The sequence below is a fragment of the Marmota marmota genome, unplaced genomic scaffold (assembly GCF_001458135.2).
Source record: "Marmota marmota marmota unplaced genomic scaffold, marMar, whole genome shotgun sequence".
Lineage (NCBI taxonomy): Eukaryota > Metazoa > Chordata > Mammalia > Rodentia > Sciuridae > Marmota > Marmota marmota.
The window spans coordinates 18,773,493-18,794,684 of NW_026000057.1; the positions used below are offsets into that span (position 1 = coordinate 18,773,493).

The window sequence follows — 21,192 nt, forward strand, 5'->3', positions numbered from 1 at the left end:
GCAGCTTCCCTCTGCCATATTTTTTTCCCAATGATGTTCTGCCTCTCATGCCATGAACCAAAGTAAACTTTTCCTCCTCTAAGTTGTTCTTGTCAGGTATTTTAGTCAGCAATGAAAACATGACTAAAACATACCCCAAATGTTTCTTATGCCTCTTTATAATCCTTTCGTTTCACTCATCATTCCCAACTTCACACATTTCCCTGATAAACATTGATACTCTGTTACTTGAGGTTCCTTAGAATTTTTATAAATAGAATCTAGTAAATTCTATTTTTTTTTGTCTGGCCTCATCAATATAATAATTTTTATTAATCCATTTTGTTGTGTTCCATCAGTAGTTTTTTATTCTTTTTGGCTGACTTAGTATTCTATTATATGGATCTACAACAAATTATTCATTCATATATCTGTCGTTAGACGTTCAGATTATTTGCAGTTTTTGATGACAACAAATAAGCTATTACAAACATTACATGATTTTGTGTTTTTCTTTTGTAATACTTAAGAATACATCGACTGTGTCTTGGTCAGTTATATATGTTTAACTTTTCAGAAATTACCTGTTTTCCATTTGATATTACCTTCAGCAGTATATTAGAATTTCAGTTTTTCCACATCTTTGCTAACCCTTGGTATAGCCATCTTAGTTGGAGTGTGGTGGTAACTAATTGTGATTTAAATTCCTATTTTCTTAATATTTAAGAGCCTTGCACACTTTTCTCCTATGTATACTTTCAATTAATATCATCTTTTTTTAATTGTCAATTTTTTCTCATTTTAAAAGTTGAACTATTTTTCTTCTTATCAGGTGGAAGAATAATTTATACTTTCCAGATAAAGTTCTATGTTTGATATGTAGTTTGAAAAACGTGTATTCCTTTGCATCTTTGTAATCATATTTTTTAATAAAGAGAAGTTTGATTTTTAATGAAAACAAATTTAATGATCTTTTTCTTTCAGAGTTGATGATTTTTCCTTATAATTAAGAGAGTTTGTCAATGCAAGGCAAGTAAAATTATATTCTATGTTTTCTTTTTGATTTGATATTTTTAACTCTTATTCAGACTTATGATCCACTTTGAGTTGATTTTAATTTATAATAAGAAGTTGTTTGTTCTGTTTGCACATATCTGTTTCTTTCATTGGTTGAAAGAAGTATAATTATTTTCCCTTTGTATCGCCTTATCATTTTTGTCAAAATAAATTGACATCACATGTTGTATTTCTTGACTCCATTCTACTTCATTGTTTTATATGTTTATCTTCATGCATGTGCCATGTTGTTTTTAGCTGTGGCTTTATAATAATAAAGATTTAAAATGAGGTGTATATCCTCTAGTTTTGTTTTTATTTTTTATAAAAGCCTTGGCTATTCTATATACTCATTATTGCCATGTTATTTTATAAACTGTTAATTTTTCCTAAAAATTCATCTTGAAATTTCATTTTGGATTGTATACATAGACCAATTTTGGTAGAATTAATCTCTTAGCAATATTGAGTGTTTTGATTCTTGAACATGATAAACTTCCCATTCATTTTAGTCTTCTTGACTTTCTTAAATAATTTCTAATTCTTCTATGCTAGTTTATAAAAATCAGTTGACTTTTGTATTGACAGTGTATACTGTGACTTTGCAGAAATTATCAGTTTTAGTATCTTTTATTTTTATTTTTGATCAATTCATTAGAATAATAATTTTTTTTAATATGGAGAGTTTCACTTTACATATAATTTATGTTTTCATATGCATTCTTTGCCTTGTTGTACTTTGTATAACCTTTATTATAGTGTTGAAAAGAAGTGGTGAGAACAAACTTACTTTTTTTTTTGTAAATAGGAAAGTTACATCAGATTTATTCCACTGTTTTTCCTTTTCCTATACCCTCTCCTTTCCCTCCATTCCCTTTTGTCTAATCCACTAAACATCTATTTGATTATAGAAAGAAACTATTTAATGTGTCAAATTTAAGTAAAAGAATTGCTGGAGGGCTGTCATAGATGCTTTTTGTCAAGGGATGAAATACCCTCTGATTCCAAGATTGATGAAATTTTATCAATAATGTATATTGGCATATTAAAAGTATTTTTATATCCAGTACTAAAATAAAATATCAAATTTACTTACCATGTTTATTAATATTATAGTAAAATGTTTTAAAACATTTGATTACATTTTTGTATATATAAAGTCGACACCTATTTTAGAGAAAGGAGGTAAAGAGTTATCTAAAGTCTGCATTTAGAGATTAGATTGTAATTTTCAATTTGACTTCCTGAAGTTCACTCAGAATTGCAAGGTAGATTCAAATAATTTCCTTCTCTCTTTATTTTCTTTATAATACATGAATAATATGTTGTAATCTATTTTCAATGTTTTTACTATGCTACATTTTATACTCAATGGGGAAAATATGAACAAATCTTGAAAAAATGTTTTTACTATGCTACATTTTATACTCAATGGGAAAAATATGAACAAATCTTGAAAAATTAAATGACATTAATATGAATGCATTTTAACAGGTGGAAAGTATTTTTCTTTTAAGGAACATATTGAATATGAACACTTTCATAGGTTTTTTTATTATTATTACTGAGATTTTTAGTTAACAAAAGAAATGAAATTTAGATGTCAATAATGTGGTACAAAATAATTAAACCTCTTTCTAATTAAAACATTTCAAATTGTTTACAATAGAGATAAGTAAAAGATACACTACCTGTAAGCCATCTCTTAGAATCAATGTAAATCAATGCTTAGGGTCCAGACAGCTGTACCTAAGTTTCAGTAGTGATACTAATTGTCTCTGAAGCTTTAGAGCTTTTCCTCTCTGGGACTTAACTGTTTTACTATTTAAACATAGGTGTCCAAGTAAACAATATTGAATCTAGATGAATGAAATTGTTTTAGCTTTCCATTATTGTAACAAAATATCTGAGATATTCAGCTTAAAAAGAGGAAAGGTTATTCTGCCTTGTGGTTTCAGTTCATGATTGATTGGCCTTGCTGTTGAAGGCAAGGCAATGCATCATGGTGGAAGTGCATAACAGAACAAACTGCTCACATCCTGGCACAGATTAAGTGAAGAGGGAGAGGAAGGAACTGGCATTCTACAATCCTCTTTAAGGGCATACTACAATGACCTAATCCTCCCATGAGTCCCTAACTCTTAACATTGCCACCACCTCCTAATTAGCACCACCCTTGGTACCAACCTTTTAACACAAGGGCCTTTGGAGGGTACTTATTCAAACAATGACAGAAATTAAATATAGAACTTTAAAAAGCAGGTAATTCTGTTTTCTAAAAGCATCAGCTTCTTTTAGAAGATCAATTAGCAAAAGTCTAATTGGACTAGTTAAAGCAATACATTTTTAAATTAAGATACTTTTCTATTTTATTTTATTTAGTTTGGTTTATTATTTTTTCATTTTTTATATTTTATAGAGAATGAGTTCTAACTTAGGGATGATTTCAGCAAAAATATCAAGAAGATATTTTTATATTACCTGTTTATGAGAACTTATTAAAAAGATATAGTTTGCTTGGGTCAAACAAAGTATACAGATTTTCGAGTACACTTGTTATAAAGTTAGAATTTATATATTTATTCTTATATAGTTATTTTTCCTTAAAATAATTTCATTTTATAATAGAATAGATTACACCAGACTTAACATTATGAAAGAAAGAAATAGAGGAAAATAAACCTGAGAAAGAAAGAGAGAAGAAAAGGCAAATAAGGAAAAGAAAATAATTTGACAGAAGTCATTGTTATATGGGTCTTTCTACTTCCATTTTCAGAAATTATAAATATCAAACTTCTACAATTATGAAACTAAAGTTCTCTTGGTAAATTTAAGAGTTAAGTGTGTGTGTGGTTTGTTCTTTAGGAAAATTAAGATATTCAAAAGTTTAAAAAACATAACCTTTATAATAGTACATTTGATTACAGAAATTTATTTGTTTGTAATTACCAAAATAAATGAGACTCTTCAGAAAATAGTTTACTTGTGTTATATACCTCATTGTTTTACTACCATTTGGCATTAATGAAAACACACACACACACACACATTAAAATCATTGTTTCTTAAGAAAAGGGCAGTTAGGATTACATGAAATCATTTGAGTGAAACCCACACTGTCAAATCCTGCTGAGGGACAGGGACCAGAAGAGATACATACACACTTCCCATATCTTTCTTTCCAAGTGCTGTCCTGCACCTGCCAGACCTCTACCAGAAAGAAGGCCATCACCAAATGCAGCTTCTTCACGTTGGACCTCCAGAATTGTGAGTCAAAATGAATTCCTTTTCTTTACAAATGTATATAACCTGTGCCATTTAGTTATTAGCATCAGAAAATATATTAATCCATCTCATAAATTTTTTTTATTAGTTGCTCAAGACAATACAATGATCTTGACATATCATATATTTGATTCAATTGAGGTATGAATTCTTATTTTTCCACATGTACAGATTGCAGGATCACATTGGTTATACAGCCACGTTTATACATACAGCCATACTAGTGTCTGTTGTATTCTGCTGCCCTTCCTATCCCTCCCCTCTCCTCCAGTCCCCTCCATTCGCATCATCTCTCTCTACCCAATCTACTGTGACACATTTCTCTCTCTTTTTTTTCTTCCCCCTCACACCATCTTATATGTAATTTTGTATAACAATGAGGGTCTCCTTCCATCCTCCATGCAATTCCCCTTCTCCCTCCCATTCCCTCCCATCTCTCGTCCCTGTTTAGTGGCAATCTTCTTCTCATGCTCTTCCTCCCTACCACATTTTGAGTCACCCCCTTATATCAAAGAAGACATTTGTTTTTTAGGGATTGGCTAACTTCACTTAGCATAATCTGCTCTAATGCCATCCATTTCCCTGCAAATGCCATGATTTTGTTATTTTTTAGTGCTGAGTAATATTCCATTGTGTATAAATGTCACATTTTTTTTTTATCCATCAGCTGTTGAAGAGCATCTAGGTTGGTTCAACAGTCTAGCTATTGTGAATTTTGCTGCTATGAACACTGATGTAGCCGTGTCCCTGTAGTGTGCTCTTTTTAGGTCTTTGGGGTGTAGTCCTAGAAGGGGAATAGCTGGGTCAAATGGTGGCTCCATTCCCAGCTTTCCAAGGAATCTCCATACTGCTTTCCAAATTGGCTGCACCAATTTGCAGTCTAACCAGCAATGTACAAGTGTACTTTTTTTTCCATAAATTTACTATGTAGATAAAACAAAGCTCCGAAACAACTATCAATTTTAATGGAGTGAGACTTCAACTTAACAATCTTGGCTTCATCAATACAGCATATTTTTGTCATACATAAAATATATAAATTTATTCCCCATCTACAAGGTTTGGAAAGGGGATTTCTAAATTGGTATTGGATAATCAAATGTAATGAACAAGTGACCTCACATTGTACTCCAGGAGACAAGAAAAGGAGATAAGAATGATCATGCAAACTAGTTTTCTTGTTTTCCATGGAGTATAGTCGGGGAATAGGTATTATAAGAATCTTTCACTATTTCTACAGGGTAAGAGATGGGGGATGCATAATTCAGAGGGGATTATGGGGAAATCTGTCCTGCAAATTAGGGGCAGTTAGGTACAGATTCCTCTCTATGGTTTTATATTGCACTTGACAGAATGAATATCAGGGCCTGCTGTGTGTGTGTGTGTGTGTGTGTAGGTCCTTGGCCAGCTTAGAGGGAATTCTTTGGAAGAAAAAGCTAAAAACTGCTAACCTGCAAGAGAGTATTCTGCCAAGGCTGACTGAGGGAACCTCGGGAGAGACCAGGAAGTAAAAGGCTGTGCCCCTCAACTATTGACGAAAATGTATTTGTTCCTTTTTAGTCTTACAGAGAGTTCCTGCTTGCTTGCATGAAGAACTGCTTGTTAATATAATAAAATCAAGCATCTCAGTACTCATGGTTAATTTTTACTCATATTTCTGGTTCCATGTTCCTAAGAACAATGCAACTTTCTTCATTCCTCCTAATAAAAGAAGGAGCCAGTCAGCCTAGGACTTCATCTGGGGTGAAGTCCCCTGACACCTAAATCATACAACTTTCCCTTTGCATCATTATTCATTCACTGTGTACAGGGTTCAGCTGGTCTGGTCCAGTGTGAGTGTGTGTGTGTGTGTGTGTGTGTGTGTGTGTTTATGTGTGGAGTGTTGGAATAAACTTACAATTTACTCCTGAAAAATCTAAATAATAAGCAGACAAATCTAACCTAAGGTTCAACAGTACTCTTTAAGAAACTTGGACTTGCAGTGTCCATAGTTATCCTGAATGAAACTGTGACATTGTCTAATGTGGCCATTGTCTAATAATAATTATGCTACAAATTATCTCTTATTGAAGTGAATAAGGATTTATAGATTTCCCAAAGATGAGCAAAGATGAATAAAACATATTTAAGAAGGAACAAATATCCTAGAGAGATATCTCTTAGAAAAAGGAAAAACAAAGATGATTTATGGGAATGGAAATTCAGAGGAATTTACTGTTAACTTTGTGGGTATTTTGATTTATGGAAAATGTCAGTCATAAAGTTCAGGTCTTTGTTATTTCTATTTTAAATTACCATTGCCTTTAGTAAATCAAACCTTTATTAATATCTTACATATTCTATAAAGCATGGTGCTTGGTTTTCTAAAAAGAAAAAAAAATGAAGACAGAGAGGTCAAGAAATAAAGGCAGTCTTACAGTCGGTCAGTCCTTATGATCTCATAGAAGTTAATTCATGAAATCATAGTGTGAGATGAGAATTAGATACTATAGTGGGGTAGGAATAGAAGGAAGATTCATATAAAGTTGTGGAGAATCTTCTCGTACAACGAGTATAATACGTCATAACCTCATTCCACAACAATGGCATAAATTTAAAAAACAAATAATTTTAATTGACTTCCTATTACCAGTTAGGCACAAGTATAAGGTAGCTCTCAAATATTATTACTGATGTATTTTATGTTAAATTAAAAGAAAACGTGGAATAACAAGAGTAAAAGAAAGCCTGACTTGCAAATAAGCAAAATTTGTATATTTAAAAGATTTCTAAACTAAGGAATATCATTAACCTCTTACTTTTTGTTTGCAACATCTTCTGATGACTTTTATTCATTGAGTGTTGTGATAAAGGTACAAAAAAAAAACAGAGTAACATTCAATCTTTTCTAAGTCAATTACTTTGTTTTATAACTGATAATAAAAAGTGATCAACTATGAGGAATTTGAATATAATTGTTATGGCTTGGTTATGAGGTGGTCCCCAAAAGTTTGCTCATTAATGTAGGAATCTCTGCAAGTGAAATGATTAGACTGTGAGAGCTGTAACCTAATAAGTCCATCACAGCATGACTGAAATGACATGAAATGATTAGACTGTGAGAGCTGTAACCTAATAAGTCCATCACAGCATGACTGGGTCACTGGGGGCATGCTCTAGAAGAGTCCATGTACCCTTTTCTTTCTCTCTGCTTCCAGGCTGCTATGACATGAGCAGCTTTCCCATCTGTGGCTTTTTGCCATGATATTTTCCTCATCTTGGGCCCAGAGCAAATTAACTTGGCAGTCTATGGACTGAGACCTCTGAAACCATGAGACCCAATAAACTTTTCCTCCTCTATGTTGTTCTGGTGACTAATGTTACTTTAGGCTGACAAAAACAATAATGATTCTGACTAATTGTAGAAAGAAAATCTTTAAGACCAACACTTTGTAGAATTTTAGTATTTTTAAGAAAAAGATAAGTATCTGATCATACAAATTAAGATTCTGAATAAAAAAATGAATCATATTTTTATGTTTTTCTAAGTGATTGTGGATATATTTGAGAGGAGATGGCCATTGTCTAATAATAATTATGCTACAAATTATCTCTTGTTGAAGTGAATAAGGACTTATAGTCTTTTCTTAGATCACATTTAATTTTCTTCTGAATGTCTCTTTTATCGAAAAACATAAAAAGGGACTTTCATTGAACAAAGTTCTTCTGTTCAGAAGTATCCAATAGCCTATAAATATTCCTAACAATGCATCATTTTATGGTGCTGACTTTGGAAGGCCTAGGGATTCTTCATAATACATGTGGTTTGGCTCAAAAATTGTAAAATAACAGCTCATTATAGACTTAGTAGTAATTTTTCTCAATGACAAAATAAAAAGAGTCAGGAATGTTTGGGCAGAAAACATAGCCATTCACTCTTCTGATATCACATATAAAAAAGTTGAAAAAATGCAATGTATGAAAAAAATAAAATAAAATTAGAAAAACAAGCATTGAAAGTAATTCAGAAAGAAGCTTAATTAATATAAAAATCTGTAATCAGACTGCAGTTCAAATTATGCAAAATTTTATTTAAAAAGCAATAAAAACTATAATAGGGACACCTAGTTGAAAGATAACCAAATTAATGATGTTGACTAAACTCACATAATAATACTTTACCTGCTTGAAAATTATGTGTGATATCAAAACTGCTTGGCTTAACAAAATATTAAACTACAAATAAACATTTGATTATTTTCATATATTTTGATATTAATTTAAACACTTCACTGTTTCTTCTGACTATTTTCATTTATTTACATATTTTGGTTGCACAGTTTCCATAATGATATAAGCTGCAATCAAGCTCTTTCATAAGTGTTCTATTGTTTTTGAAAATTACAGAGAAAATATTGTCCAAATTTCATGACATTATTTATACAGGAAAATTCTATCAACTGTGTTTCATCTTATTTATGATGCATAATTTACACTCTGGTTATTTAAAATGTGTTGAATATAACTATTTGTGTTATGGGTTTAATTTTGACCCCCCCAAAAAAATCATATGCTTAAATCTCAACACCAGTAATAATCTCAACTATGACATTATTTGGAATAGTGTTGTGTTGTTGCAAGATGTAATTAGTTAATACAGGATCATTAGTCTGTATCCCAATGCAATATGAATGATGTCTCTATAAAAAGGAAATTTTGAGCATAGAGCAATGCATATAAGGAGAATGCCATGTGAACATAAAGCTGCACACTTATGAGCTGAGGAGAGAGGCCTCCATAGATCTTGGCTCAAACTTCAGAAGAAACCACCCCCACTGAACCATTAATTTCGACTTCTTGCCTACAAAACTGTGAGATAATAAATTTGCATCTATGTTACTCAGTTTGTGCATTTGATATCCTGAGGAAGCTAAGGAGCCAATAAATTATTTTAAAATTATTGAACTTTGCTTTGGGGAAAGAATATTCTTGGTTTCCAGGCAAGGGAATGGATTTAGATGGGGGCAATAATGGATGCAGGTAGATCATGTAGAAGGTTGCTTGCTATGTTGTCTACTTAGAAGTGATGGTGACTAACTTGGAATACTCATATAGTGAAGATAGATAAAATGTACCAGACTTCGTATTTTAAGGGAGAGATTCAATACATATTTTTATTTTTTCCAGGAACAAAGAAATTGAGAAAAAATACATATATTTGTAATCTCTTTTGCTACTAGGTATGTAGTGAGGAGATTCTCTGAGTTAGAAACAGAATTGGGAGTAGTTTTTCACACGAGATAAACAGTGAAATCAGGTTCAAAAAATTATATTAATGAACTAGAAGGCAATCCAAATGAGACAGGAGCAAGGATGGGTTATAGTTTAGTGAGAGGGTTAGTCAAAAAAGGAATCCGATTACAGCAGAATATGGATTGTAATCACCAAGGAGATGAGGTTAAGTGAGAACAAAGGGGTCATATGTCATAATTCTGAAGAACTTCAACCTTAAGGTAATAACTAAAGGAACTCAGCAGAGGAAACTGAGGAGTGACTCAATAAATGTTAGTTTTCCAGGAAATATGTTGACTGAATAATCAAAGGAAATAAGTATTTAAGTTGGAGGGGATGGAGAGAAATTTCACACAGTGAAGGGAAATCAAGTAACATAAGGACTGAAAATAGTCCATTGGGTCTAGCTGCAAGAAGGCTAATAATTGGCAAGAGTAGCTTCCCAGGAGTGGTAAATCAAAGTGTAATGTAAGCAATAGAACACTGAGCATGAAAGTTTGCATATAGTTAAGAGTCCAACTTTATTTGGAGGTTGCATGTTGATGTCCAGTTTTCCTCACACTAATTGATGCAGAGAATTGAATTATGTTGACACTCATGATGAAATCATTAGAACATGTATATGAGACTTCATTTCTTAAATCTCTATTCATGTCTTCACTGCCTGTACCATACTATTTTGATTACTGTGGTCTTGTCATAAGTTTTAAAATAAGGAAAAATGAGGCCTTCATCTTTGTCCTTCTTTTTCAGGGTTGTTTGAACTATTCAGCATTCCTTGATATGCCACATCAATTTATGGTGTTTTTTTCTATGATACAAAAATGCCACTGAGATATTGATAGAGACTGTGTTGAGTCAGTAGATTAAGTATTATTGGCATTTTAATATTAAGTCTTGCAAATATATTTAAAATCTATCATATTTGCAACTTCTTTCTCTATAACTTCAGAAATGCTTACAAATAAAAAATTATGAATATCTTTTGTTAATAAAATGGCTATTCACTGATTATATCTTAAACTGATAGATTAATGTAATAAGCTTCACAAGTTTTGAACAAGAAAAATGAGGAAGTTGCACCAAGAAAATATTTTAGATGAAATATAAATAAAATATAACAAATATAACATACATTTTACAGTCAAACATGCTTCTACTCTTACTTCTGGTGGAGTCCGATTTATGAGTTTACTTGCTTATATTACTGACAGGTCCAGAATCAGTTAATAAATTAACAGCTTGATTTGCTAAAAATTCTACCACATCCCAAGCTCATGACAAATACAAGTTTTTGAAGCTGTTAAAGTATAATCCTGTTCTTTAATTGATAGATGTTTTATGCATATTACAAACAAGAGCATTAAAACCATATGGTCAGGAACAATCACTCTACAATAAATCACTCTACAGAATTCTCTGGGTGATAACATTTTCTTAAAACCATATCCAACTAACTTAAATGTATTTTTTCACAAATTTCTGGCAATGAATTAACTATCTATTCAATTTCCATTGATAGATAAGTTTCACCAAATGTACTGAAATTTTTCTTCCTTAAATACACATCTTATTATTTTCCCAGTTATCGAAGTTCTGGTCCTCAAGACTTACCATCTGGTATGCTCACAGTCAATAGCATTCTTGTGAATGTTTATAAAACAGTTCTTCAAGTTTTGGAGATGGTGCATTTTTAAGAGTAATCTCTAGAATTTAACAGTATTTGTAGTATAATGGTCCTCACCATAGACCAATTCAAGTTATCAACAATTCCTAAAGATAATTATGAGCATTCAATGATCTAGTAGATCAAATCCGAGTCTTATTCATTCATTATAATGTAGAGTTTTATTCTCTAATTTATTATAAAATGGTAACAACAGTGATATGCCACTGTCCATAATTTTATGTCTATATATTTATGAAAATGTGCTGAATGATGAAGGCAAGATTACATTAAATTCCACTATGTATACAAATATTCATATATCACAACCTGGAACCAAAAGTAATTTTATGTTTGGGAGGTCACAAAGGAATTCAACCAACTTTATCTGTGGTCTCATAATCACTGAATTAATAATTACCAACTTAGTGTAGGTCATTCTCAGCACTGTGAAATCATGCTTTGGTTAAAATAAAAATAAAAATCTAATATTATTTGTTCATTAAGGTCTTTCAGTTCAAACCCACTAACAATTTTAGAACTATATTATTCTCCAAAAATGAGAATACATTATTAACTGATACTTTGATTTTGTTGTGACAGTTACAAATAGTAGAAAAATTTTAATACTCTAGGGTGTTGGTATTGAGTATGACTATGAATGGCAAACACCTGTAATCCTAGCAGCTCTGGAGGCTGAGGCAGGATGATTGCAAGTTCAAAGCCAGCCTCAGCACAAGTGAGGTGCTAAGCAACTCATTGAGATCCTGTCTCTAAATAAAATACAATAGGGCTGGGGATGTGGCTCAGTTGTGGAGTGCCCCTGAATTCAATCCTCAGTACCTGCCCCCTCAAAAAAGATAAAAGGCCATGTAATACAAAGTGTAAAATAAATATTAGAAATAGGAAATCCCAGACTCATTTTATTGGATTTAGCATCAGGAATGAATAATTGCTGGAGAGAATAAAAGAAAACACTGAGTTATAAAGTTAAAAAATATGAACATGTAGCCTGGCCTCTGGGGATAAGTTCAATTAAAACTGATAAAACTCACCACTTCCACACACAACCTAAACACCTCAAAATTCCTAACATTTGAGAACTATAGTAACTTGACGAGTTAAATTTACAATTAAAAATTTTAAAAAATTGTTTACACATACCAAAACATTTTTAAAAACAGATTAATGTGACAGAATAATTTCATATAAAAGGTATTGTTGGAACTATTAATTTTGTACATCTATAGCTACATATAAAAATGTTCTGCAACTTAGATATAAATACCAGGAGCATGATGCTAATATAAAGTATTTTTCAAACACAAATTTAAGATAAAACTGTTTAATTGCAGTGTGGGGTGGTAACAACAGTGGATATTTATATATATATATATATCACTTTCTCCTGTTGCTTAAACATAGTTAAAAGGTGTAAAAATATTTAATCATTCATTTTATTATAGTGTCAACTTGTCTTAAAAGGGCAGGAAATGCTTCTGCACTTTTAGTGAAACTTCACAAAAAGAATACCCTTTATGTAAGAAATGTGTCAAAAAATCTCTGTCAGTATAGCAATAAAATAAACACCTAATCACATAACAAAATGTCTTCATATATTCCAGTGAAAATGCAACAATTATAAAAAAAAACTAGTTGTCATCTATGTGGTTTTCAGAATGTTAATATGAATAGTTTTTTCATAAGAGATGTTTCTATCAATATTAATGATGTCAATAGTAGTATGAATTGTTTATATACTACCCAACAAAATCACTGGTTCAGACATTCGTTTGCTCATCTAATATAGTTGGATGTTTTTTAAATCTTCACCTTCAGTAGTAAATAAATAAATAAATAAATGTCACTTTAAATTTTAAGAATTTTTTTTACAACCATAGCACATAAACTTCACAAAAGATCAGTCAGGAAATGTTTTCATTATCATACCAAGCTATCATAGAACATATAAAAATTATTTCTATTCTAATTGTTACAGAATATTTTGGGAAATGATGAGAAGGCCATTATTTTTTTTAATATAAAATCTGATATTCAAAATTGTTACCATCTAATTTATTTAGATATCTGTTTCATAAGTCTAGCAAACTTGTTAGTAGGGGCTGGGGATGTGGCTCAAGCAGTAGTGCGCTCACCAGGCTTGCATGCAGCCTGGGATGGATCCTCAGCACCACATACAAACAAATATGTTGTGCCCGCCGAAAACTAAAAAATAAATATTAAAAAAATTCTCTCTCACTCTCTCTCTCTCTGTCTCTCACTCTCTCTTTAAAAAACAAAACAAAACAAAAAACTTGTTAGTAGATTACTGATACTAACTTTGATTTTTTTTAGGATTGTAAGATGTTTACACTCTAAAGAATCTCATCGGGAAGTTGTCTGCTTTATCATTCAACAAATCTCTTTAAACTTTTTTCCTAAATGTTCCTTAAATCCACACCCTATTATCTACCCAATTACCATTGTTCCATTTCTCAAAACTTACCATTTCATAAGCTCAGGGTCAGTAGTGCTCTGTTGAATGTATAACCAGTTTATAAAAAAAAAACAACTGGTTTTTTGAATTTGGGAAATGGTGTGTTTGGTAGGAAGTGATCAGTATTTTTTTTAAATATATATATTTTTAGTTGTATTTGGTCACAATACCTTTATTTTTACTTATGTATTTTTATGTGTTGCTGAGGATTGAACCCAGGATCTCCCGAGTGTGAGGCGAGCGCTCAACCACTGAGCCACAACCCTAGCTCCCATATTTTTTTACATTATCTGTACTGTAAAGTTTCCCACCATAGACCAATTGGAGTTACTAAAGTGACTGACGTCAACTTGATAGAAAAACACCAGAAAATTTAATCATGAACCCCCAAATGCCACTGATTCATTCCACTGATCTGCTGCTTCTCGGCTTCGCATTTTGTTTCTTAATAGCTCTGCAACCATATTTCTGAGTTTAAATCTGAGAACTCCATATTGCTGGCAGTGTCTTGCTTGTTCCAGGGGTCCTGTCAGTTTCTCAAGATTAGATTCATGAAGTTTCAAGATCAAACTATTTCATTCCTTCTAAGTCTCTTTTGCTACATTCTATTTTGCATGTCCATCTCTTTCAATTCCTCAAAAGCTTGCCATTTCCCATCTTCCTTCTTGGATGATATCCTCTCCTTATCAGAAAAAACTCCTGGTGCCTCTGACTTTGTCCTCAAGGACTCCCATTCAAACATCATCTCCCTATTCCATTCCATTTTTGAGGATGGTTCTTTTTTCATTGTTTTGTGGTATTTTGGTACACCCCTTTTAGCCTATGCTGTATTATTTTGAAATTGCCTTTTAATGTTTAATTTCCTGCAGTTAATATGAGAAACTGCCCTTAATCCATCTTTATATTTGTGGTAGCTTTGATATTGTCTTAAGAACATAAATGTTGAGTGTGAAATTAATAATTGTGAGTAGAACCATTAATTCAAATGTGAAAAAATGAGCAACTGGATCATTGCATAGCTGATAAAAATTATACTATAAGACACATAAATGTATTGCATTTATTTTTCTTCATCTTTTCAATCTCTCTTCTTTCTATTCCTCTTTCTTTTCCTTTCTTCCCCATTCCTTCCACTCTGCTTTATCTTTCGATTTTCTAATTTTTTATTTGAAAATATTATTTATTTTGGACTATACAAGTGCAATATAGCATTCATTAAATGCCCACTATTATTGTTTATTCAATAAAGCATTATATTAGTGATTACTTAAACAACATTCAGAAAAAAGAGAATAATCTTTTGATGTTCTCTAGACAGTACTTATAAAATGCATATTCTCTCAATATGATTTATAATCTGTAACTTCTGTAATGCTTTAAGCATCATAGACATTTTTCCTTAGACTGATTTGGCCATCAATAACAAGCATTTGTGTACATTGCTTAAATAATCAGTATTGAGTTTACTTCAAGTTTTTTCTTTTGTAGAAATAATTTTCATATAAAAAAAACATTTTACAATGAGCACATTGTAGGTGACATATAGTACTTGATGGCATGGTGAATCAGTCAATAGCACCTCATGTGGTAGATGCCTTGTTTTCATTTTTATTAAGATTTTTATTTAATTTCTAACCATTTGAAAAAGTCATTACCTACATATATAACAAATATTCATTAAAATTTTAAGATAAATATTTTTATTGTGTTATGGGAAATTATCATTTCAAAATTTATTAAGAGTGATAGCAAAGGAAGATTATGATAAAAATTCACTTACTTTGTCAACAGACTTTAAAGGAGAAAGTGTAAAATAGAATTTGCTTAACAGAATTTCCCTCATTGTTTATTGAGTAAAATAGAGTAAATATCAAAATATTAAGTATTATCAGAGTGTCCAACCCATATATTTAAAATATCTAATCATCAAATTCACCACCTGTATAAAAATATAAGGTTTATCTGGGTGTGGTCGGGCACACCTATAATCCCAGCAGCTTGGGGGCATATGAATTAGTGGTTGAGTGTTCCATAACCCCCCTGCCAAAAAAGATGGACTCTCAATTTAATCTGCTATTTATAAGATGTTACAAAAATTTTTGTTACTTTTTAAAAATTTATGTATGTCAGCAGAATGCATTACAATTCTTATTACCCATATACAGCACATTTTTTCATATCACTGGTTGTATACAAAGTATATTCACACCAAATAGTGTCTTCATACATGCACTTTGGATAATAGTGATCATCACATTCCATCATCATTAATAACCCCATGCCCCTTCCCTTCCCCTCCAACCCCTCTGCCCTATCTAGAGTTTGTCTATTCCTCCCATGTTCCCACTTCCTATCCCACCCTGAATCAGCCTCCTTATATCAGAGAAAACATTTGGCATTTGGTTTTTTGGGATTGGCTAACTTCACTTAACATTATTTTCCCTAACTCCATCCATTTACCTGCAAATACTATGATTTTATTCTCTTTTATTGCTGAGTAATATTCCACTGTGTATATATGCCACATTTTTTTATCCATTCATCTACTGAAGGGCATCTAGGTTGGTTTCATAGTTTAGCTATTGTGAATTGTGCTGCTATAAACATTGATGTGGCAGTATCCCTGTAGTATATTGATTTTAAGTCCTTTTGGTATAGACCAAGTAGAGGGATCACTAGGTCAAATGGTGGTTCCATTCCCAGATTACCAAAGATCTCCATACTTCTTTCCATAATGGCTTCACCAATTTGCAGTCCCACCAGCAATGTGTGAGCATACAGTTTTTCCCCCACATCCTCACCAACACTTATTGTTATTTGTCTTCATAATAGCTGCCATTCTGATTGGAGTGACATGATATCTTAGAGTAGTTTTGATTTGCATTTCTCAAATTGTTAGAGATGATGAACATTTTTTCATATATTTGTTGATTGATTGTATATCCTCTTCTGAGAAGTGTCTGTTCAGGTCCCTGGCCCATTTATTGATTGGGTTATTTGTTTTTTTGGTGCTTAGTTTTTTATGTTCTTTATATACCCTAGAGATTATATATCTGATGTTGGGGGGTAAAATTTTGCTCCCAGGATTTGGCACTCTGCTCACCTCACAGATAGTTTCTTTTGCTGAGAAGAAACTTATTAGTTTGAATCCATCCCATTTATTGATTCTTGGTTTTAATTATTGCACTATAAGAGTCTTTTTAAGAAATTTGGGGCCTAATCCCACATGATAAAGATTAAAGTCTACTTTTTCTTCTTAGATGGAGAGTCTCTGGTTTAATTCATAGGTCCTTGATCCATTTTGTGTTGAGTTTGTGCATGGTGAGAGATAGAGATTTAATTTCATTTTGTTGCATATGGATTTCCAGTTTTCCCAGCACAATTTGTTGAAGCTGTTATCTTTTCTCCAATGCATGTTTTTAGCAACTTTGTCTTATATAAGATAATTGTAATTTTGTGGTTAGTCTCTTGTGTCCTCTATTCTGTACCATTGATCTACCAGTCTGTTTTGCTGCCAATACCATGCTATTTTTATTACTAATACTCTTTAGTATAGCTTAAGATCTGGTATAGTGATGCCACATGTTTCACTCTTCTTGCTAAATTTGCTTTAGCTACTCTGGGTCTCTTACTTTTCCAGATGAATTTCATGATTGCTTTTTCTATTTCTATGAGAAATGTCATTGGAATTTTGATTGGAATTGCATTAAATCTGTATAGTGATTTTGGAACTATGGTCATTTTGATAATATTAATTCTGCCTATCCAAGAGGAAGGTATATTTTTCCATCTTCTAAGGTTTTCTTTTACTTATTTCTTTAGGGTTCTGTAATTTTCATTATATAGATCTTTCAACTCTTTCATTGAGTTGATTCCCAAGTATTTTATTCTATTTTTTGAGGCTATCATAAATGGGGTAGTTTTCTTCATTTCACTTTCTGTGGATTTGTCACTGATATACAGAAATGCCTTTGATTTATGGGTGTTGATTTTATATCCTGTTACTTTGCTGAATTCTTTTACTAGTTCTAGAAGTTTTCAGGTGGAACTTTTAGGGTCTTCTAGGTATAGAATCTATCATCAGCAAATAGTGCCAATTTGAGTTCTTCTTTTCTTATGTGTATCCCTTTAATTTCTTCCATCTGTGTAATTGCTAGGGTCAGTGTTTCAAGAACTATGTTAAATAGAAGTGGTGAAAGAGGGTATCCTTGTCTTGTTCCAAGTTTTAGAGGGAATGCCTTCAATTTTTTCTCCATTTAGAATGATGTTGACCTGGGACTTAGCATAGATAGTGTTTATGATGTTGAGATATGTTACTGTTATCCTTAATTTTTCTAGTGTTTTGGACATGAAGGGGTGCTGTATTTTGTCAAATGCTTTTTCTGCGTCTATTGAGATGATAATATGATTCTTATCTTTAAGTCTGTTGATATGATGAATTACCTTTATTGATTTCTGTATGTTGAACCAACTGTGCATCCCTGGGATGAATCCCACTTAATCGTGTTGTATGATCTTTTGGATATGTTTTTGTATCCGATTTGCCAGAATTTTATTGAGAATTTTTGCATCTATGTTCATTAGAGGTATTGATCTGTAGTTTTCTTTTTTTGATGTTTTTTTTGTTTGTTTGTTTTGTTTTGTTTTGTTTTTTGTTTTTTTGCCAGCGTTTTGAATCAGGGTGATATTGGCCTCATAGAATGAGTTTGGAAGTGCTCCCACTTTTTCTACTTCCTGAAACAAATTGAAGAGTATGGTAATAGTTCATCTTTAAAGTTCTGGTAGAACTCGTCTGTGTTATCTGATCCTGGGCTTTTCTTGGTTGATAGACTTATGATGGTGTTCTATTTCATCACTTGAAATTGATCTGTTTAAATTGTGTATATCATCCTGATTTAATTTGGGAAAAATATAAGACTCTAGAAATTTGTCAATGCCTTCTATATTTTCTATATTTTGGAGTACAAGTTTTCAAAATAATTTCTAATTATCTTCTGTATTTCTGAAGTGTCTATTGTGATATTTCCTTTTTCATCATGTATGTTAGTAATTTTAGTTTTCTCTCTCCTTCTGTTCATTAGCATGGCTAAGGGTCTGCCAATTTTATTTATTTTTTCAAAGAACCAACTGTTTGTTTTGTCAATTTTTTCAATTGTTTCTTTTCTTCCAATTTCTTTGATTTCAGCTCTGATTTTAATGATTTCCTGTCTTCTACTTCTTTTGGTGTTGATTTGTTCTTCTTTTATTAGGGCTTTGAGATGTAATGTCAAGTCATTTACTTGTTGACTTTTTCTTCTTTTAAATAATGATCTCCCTGCAATGAACTTTCCTCTTAGAACTGCTTTCACAGTGTCCCATAGATTTTGATATGTTGTATCTGTGATCTCATTCACCTCTAAAAATATTTTAATCTCTTCCTTGATGTCTTCTGCAACCAATTGTCCATTCAGTAGCATATTATTTAGTCTCCAGGCATTGGAGTGGATTTTATTTATTATTTTATTATTGATTTCTAATTTCATTGCATTATGATCTGATAGAATTCAGGGTAGTATCTCTAGTTTTTTGTATTTGCTAAGAGTTGCTTTGTGACATAGTATATTGTCTATTTTAGAGAAGGATCCATGTGCTGCTGAGAAGAAAGTGTATTCTCTCATTGAAGGATGAAATATTCTATATATGTCAATTAAGTCTAAGTTATTGATTATATTATTCATTTCTATATTTTCTTTGTCTAGCTTTTGTTTGGAAGATCTATCTATTGATAAAAGAGGTGTGTTAAAGTCACTCAAATTATTGTGTTGTGGTCTATTTGACTCTTGAACTTGAGAAGAGTGTGTTTGATAAACATATATGCTCTATTGTTTGGGACATATATATTTATAACTGCTAAGTCTTGTTGGTGTATGGTTCCCTTGAGCAGTATGTAGTGTCCTTATTTATCCTTTTTGATTGACTTTAGTTTGAAGTCTACTTTATTTGATATGAGGATGGAAACCCCTGCTTGCTTCCGCAGTCCATGTGAGTGGTATAATTTTTCCCAACCCTTCACCTTCTGTCTGTGGATGTCTTTTCCTATGAGTTCCTTGGAGGCAGTATATTGTTGGGTCTTTTTTTGGTGGGGGGGATCCAATCTGCTAGTCTATGTCTTTTAATTGGTGATTTTAGGCCATTAACATTCAGAATTATTATTGAGACATGATTTGTATTCTTAGTCAAATATTTTTGGTATTTAACAAGACTTGGTTTCTCCTCTGATTAGATTTTCCTTTAGTATAATACCTCCCTCAGCTGGTTTTCATCATTGTTTTTTATTTCCTCTTCTTGCAATATTTTGCTGTGGATGTTCTGTAGTGCAGGCTTTCTATTTGTAAATTCTTTTAATTTTTGTTTTTCATGGAAAGTTTTTATTTCATCATCAAATATAAAGCTTAGTTTTGTTGGATATAAGATTCTTGGTTGGCCTCCATTTTCTTCCAGAGCTTGGTATATGTTGTTCCACGATCCTCTGAATTTGAGGGTCCAGGTTGAAAAACCTACTGAGATATGAATTGGTCTCCCCCTATATGTGATCTGATTCCTCTCTCTTATGGCTTTTAAGATTCTATCCTTATTCTGTATGCTAGGCATTTTCATTATAATGTGACTTGGTGTAGATCTATTGTACTTTTGTACATTTGGTGTCTTGTAATCCTCTTGTATTTGGTTTTCCAATTCATTCTTCATGTTGGGAAATTTTCTGATATTATCTCATTGAGAAGATTGTTCATTTTTTTTTTTTTTGTTTGAAACTCTGTTCCTTCCCCTATCTCATAACTCTTAGATTTGGTCTTTTGATGCTGTCCCATAATTCTTGGATGTTCTGTTCATGCTTCTTACTATCATCTCTGCGTGATCAACTTTATTTTCCAGATTGTATACTTTGTCCTCAACGTTCTTTCTTCCAAGTAATCTAGTCTGTTGTTTATGCTTTTTGTTGAGTTTTTATTTGGTTTATTGTATCTTTCATTTCAATGATTTCTGACTTTTTTTTTCAGAGTCTCTATCTCTCTCTTGAAGTAATCTTTTGCTACCTGTGTTTGCTCTCTTATCTTTTTGTTGGCATGATCAATTTTTGCATGTATTTGCTCACTTAGGTCATTCTTTAATTCACAGATCATTTTAATTATGAACCTTCTGAACTCCTTCTCTGTCATTTCATCAACTTTGCTGTCCCTGGGTTCAGTTATTATAGTATCCTGGCTTATTAGGTCCATTTTCCTCCCATGTTTTTTCATGTGTCTTCCTTTCTTGGAGCATGGATCTGAGATATTACAGTTTCTTTATATTCTTATAGTAACCATGTAGATTGTCTGCACCTCACTTTGATGTTGGGCTTCCAGACTCTGTAGGTGCCCCTCAATGTATTTTACTGCATCTAAAGGTTGTGGCAGCAATA

The 21,192-nt window shown here is 32.0% G+C and overlaps 1 protein-coding gene across 4 annotated transcripts in view; it reads right to left on the reverse strand.

Moving 5' to 3' along the window:
• The window catches only part of Fstl5 (follistatin like 5), a 762,470-nt gene that overhangs the window by 328,145 nt on the left and 413,133 nt on the right, over positions 1–21,192 (reverse strand). The window lies entirely within an intron of this gene.